This window comes from Micropterus salmoides, unplaced genomic scaffold (genome assembly GCF_014851395.1).
Source record: "Micropterus salmoides isolate LMB-PRFRI ecotype aquatic unplaced genomic scaffold, ASM1485139v1 Ms_hic_scaffold_1, whole genome shotgun sequence".
Classification (NCBI taxonomy): Eukaryota; Metazoa; Chordata; class Actinopteri; order Centrarchiformes; family Centrarchidae; genus Micropterus; species Micropterus salmoides.
Window position 1 is genome coordinate 36,215,725 of NW_024040040.1, and position 4,757 is coordinate 36,220,481.

A 4,757-nucleotide genomic window follows, 5' to 3' on the forward strand; every position below is an offset into this window, starting at 1 on the left:
TGTGTGACACCCCAGTTTAGCTGTGTAATGACCCGGCACTAACAACTTTCATTTAACTCTGTCAGGGTCAATGTCAGCCACTGTATTCTGTCCACAAATGGACACACAGACAGGTGTACCGCAATTAATAGATTATAAATAGGTTTAATTTATTCCCTATGTAGAGAAAGGATTTAACTTAAAACCGAACATGTTGCTGTGTTGATATGTTTTAATTTCATGAGCTATGTAGAGTACAAGTAATTGATTACCCCTTTCTTTCTATTATTTTACATTAGTGCATCCAGTACTTTGTTTCATTAATTTTGTTTAAAATGCTGTTTTCTTCACACCAGACCAGTTTTCAATTTGGAAATTTACTTTTTTAATCAATATAGTGTCAAATGATTCTGGACAGTTTAATTTAAAGTTAATTTGCCTCTGAATGACCCTACTTTTGTCGGACGCCCCGTTTCCATCTTTCCCCGTCGCTCGCATTGAAAGCGACTGATGAGAAACTGTTGAAATAAGGAGTTATCTATACAGCACCGCCTCATTTAATTACAAAAACCTAAATAATCGGTAACAGTGCTAACTAGCTAAGCTGGAGTAGCCTTACAACCATCGCTAAAAAAACCTACATGCTGTTGGATATTGTATGGCATTTCCAGTAAAGAAACATCAAAATATCCCAATATAAAACGAGTGATTTCTGTTTGAGTACAAATGTAGAAAGATGGCAAAACCCCATCTTTTACTTGAGTGGTTATGTCTCCAATTTGATCTCCGGCGCACAGTTGATAGGTAGCCTACATGAGTTTCTTTAAATGACAAAAGTGCATATTTAACGGATTCAGTGTTGACAGAGAGCGTCTGATCTTAGGTGATGTGATAATGGGATGCTTGCTTGCTGTTAGGTCAGGCGTTAGAAAATGATGATAAACACCACTTGGAGAACAAAGTGACCTACTCTGGTAACAAAGTCTGTGTGTTTGTGTGTGTGTGTGTTAGTGTTCACCCTGGTTAGCATGGTGTGTGCATGTAGATGTTATAAGCTGTCAAGGTACAGAGTGCGGTCCCAGGTGCTCTCCTCCTTTGGGACCAAGCCCCTGAAGGCCATGATGGGGGCCTGTTGTTTGGGCTCGGGGGCTAAGCACTGAGATTTATTCTTAGGTAGAATCACTACACTCGTCACTCTCAATAGAATCTAGTGGTGTTTACCTAACATACCTGAGGCAAAACATGGCAAACTGTTTACATTGATGGTTTTCTAACTTTTTCTTGGGAGGGACAGAAGCTCAACTTAGTTTTACATGCTAGGATGTTGTGTAGACGAAGTTAACAAGTACTTGAATGAGCCAGCCTGAATGCAGTATTTTTGTTTCCCTGCACAAACTTTTGCCTATTGTCAAAATCTCCAGCTGACATAAAATTAAAATAATCTGTCACTGTCACCTCCTACATGATTCCACAACACTGAATTCAGACAAACTGTAAAGGATATGTCTAGAGACAATTCAAGGGTAGGCCTGTATTTAAGCCTGATATAGTTTATTTCTTTGTGCTGAAGACTGTCATTGTCCAAAAACTGTTACATAATAGTTTGACATTTTATGAAATATGCTTGTTTGTTATCCTGCTGAGAGTTTGATGAGAGGATTGAAACCACTCTCATGTATGCTAAATATAAAGCTACCTTAGCTTAGCAAGTCAGCAAAACAGCCTATAGCTAGCCTGGCACACAAGGTAACAACATCTACATAGCAGCTGCTCTGAAGCCCTCTAATTGACTTACACTTTGTTTTTTATATGGAATAAATAAACATGACAGGCATTAAAGTGGTATTGATCTTTTCATTGAGCTCTCAATAAGATTACAAATCATAATATTTCCCCAAATGTAAAACTGCTCCTTTAAGACAGTATCACATCATCTCAAAACACAATGAAAATAACTGCTAATGGTGCTCTGTCTTTCTCTCACTTTTAGTCCATCCTGGTATAAACCATATAAAACAATGCACAGTAACACACACAGCTGCCACATAAAGTAAGTGTTTTGGATTGTAGTTGACCTCAGACAAGAACAAGTGTGAGATATAAAGTACATTCAGTATAGTACACTACTGATTTGGAAAAACATTAGCTTTGGGGACAATTTTGGTGGAGCCCTGAGGGATGCAGACAGAGGAACATCTTGAAAACACAAACACACATGCATTTAGGGTTTCTGCACTTGTTAATTTCCTTTATCCACTTATAGATAGGCTAGTGGCTGAGATGTATATCATCCCAGATATAAATTCACTTCCTGGAAACACTTAACCAGGATGTCATGTTTATTAGTCTTGTCACTCATCAAATGCATGTCAAATACAGTGCAAGCTCACTTGCACTTTTAAAGGTAATTCTGTTGAGTGTGCACTGGGAGTTGTACAGGAGGCTTAGCACACAGAACTTATTGAATATTCAACATTTCACTTGCTCTGTTTTCTTACAATTAGGAATAAAAAATAGCATTTATTTAAAGATAAGAGGATAAAGATTGGATTGTTGTTGAGATGATCATAGCTATCTGTCTTTCCTTAGTAATGCGGGCTCATAGTCTTCTAAACTACACTTCTATTGCTTGTGCATTGGACTGGCCACCATATTAGTGTCAGGTTAACAATGTCTTATTTGAAAATGACAACTGTGTATGTGCACTGTGTGAATATTACCCAGTGTTGTTGTATATGTAACGAGGCAGAGAGTAACAAACCATAACAATGTAAGCAGTAAAGCAATAGCATTCCGGACAAATCCAACGTATTACCCGACGCTACCTGTCTGAAGACGACCAGACTATGTGTGCAGTGGCCGTGACTAAGTACACTCAAATCATAAGAAAAGAGGATGCATTATATCATTTTTTTTGCGCTTTTTTGTTTTGAAAGCAAATGGTAACTGACCGGGACGGACACCCCCCATCATTACCCAACAGAATGGAGCAGGGGGCCTCCACCTCACCTTCCCAGTCAGCTGGCCAAGTCAAGCCAGGGACAATGGCACCGGAGTTGAATGGGGAACTCGTCGCTGTTGCAGAGCGGGTAGCCTGCCTGTCATCTCTGTCTTGTCCTCGCTCGCCAATCTCACTAACTATACTCTCCCACAGCCCAGGCTCGCTCTCTCTCTCTCTCTCCTCTCACTCACTGGCCTGGTTTTCTACCAGTGCTGACAACCCACATATAATTAAGGGCCATGAATGCAGCACTACCTATGAGTTGAGATGACAGCAAGAGGCCTACCTATAGCTCCATTACTCCTCCTTCTTCCCTTCCATCTCCTCTGCACCGGTTGAGCAGCAGCTCAGTGGAGCGGTGGGGAGGCCGAGGGACGGTCACGAACCCACTTGCCCTAATTGATGGTCTCTTATTCCACGTTGGGTGGGTCTGGGTGGGCGTTAGGAGGCGTGGGGATAGCTGATCTTGGACTGGGGGGAAGGTTGGATATCTAGACAGCCCCCTTTTCCTGTTACCACCATCCCACCCCTTCTTGGTGCATCTCCTGGTCCCTTGTCCTGGCCTGCTTCTCTGCAAAGTCTGGCACAGTTACTACAGAGCATGCCTCTCTTTCTAACTCCATTTGTCTATCAAAGGGCTGGAGGAGAGAGTCGGAGGGACCTCATGTTGCTGCTCCAGTGGAAATAACAGTGCAAATGTGCTGTATCTCAATATAGAGCCTTAGAAGAGAGGCTAACTTAGTGTTGCATAATACGCTTTGTGAAATCTAGAGTAGCTTTTCCTGGCCACAGAGAATGAGAGACACCAGAGATTACCAGAGAGGAAAAAGCAAGAATTGACATGTAGACCGAAAGAGAGGAGGAGAGAATAAAATGAACATGGATGGACAAAGAGTGACAGGCGAAGGCGGAGGGTGGAAAAAGTGGGGAGCACTCTCAGTGCCATACCCCAAGAGATCACGTTTACTGTAGACGTTTCTGTAAATGTGTCAACTCTGAAGCCTCGATAATCGCTGGACAACTCAGAAGAGCTATCCCTGTGCCGCTCGGTCCGCCCACACCCCGGTGTTGTTACCACGCCGACGAGCAAATGAACAGGGGGAGAGGGGGAAGACGAGGACGGACAGGGGGTTTCAGTTGTGAGCCGTCAAGTGATTAGAGCAATTACTCGTCAAGGATCTGTCACAGCCAATCACATCTGTCCCTTTTTTTCTCTGCAGAGACAGGCGAGGGGGTGACCCAGACCTGCCTGTGCCGGACCGACTACAGCCTTCACTCATAGAGTGTGTGTGTGTGTGTGTGTGTGTGTGTGTGTGGTATTAGGTTATGCAGGCCTGCCGTGCCTTGACAGACTCCAGGTCATTATCTCTTACTAATGATTTCACAGTGCAGAGGTGGGAGTGGTGTTGCTTTGTGGCTACTGATTGGGTGGGTGGTTTGCCGGCGTGGAGACAAGGTGTGTCTGTAGCATGTCTGTATCTCTGCACTTACAAGTGTGCCCACAAGACATTTACTTGTATTATTGTATGTTGATATCTGTGCATTTGGGGGTTACTGCTGAGCTGAAATCCCACAATAACATTGTCAAATATACAATAATGTATCCCTAATAAAAAAATATGGAGCATAAGTGTGTGTGAGTATGTGTGCAGTATATTTCCTCAAATTACTACTGTTGTCACTTTCTCTGCTCTCAGTGCCATCACCCTTTTCCCTCTCTTGCTTTCATGCCTCCTTTGCAGAAGCTGCAGCCAAGTTTTGTCTCCTGATCTTCCCA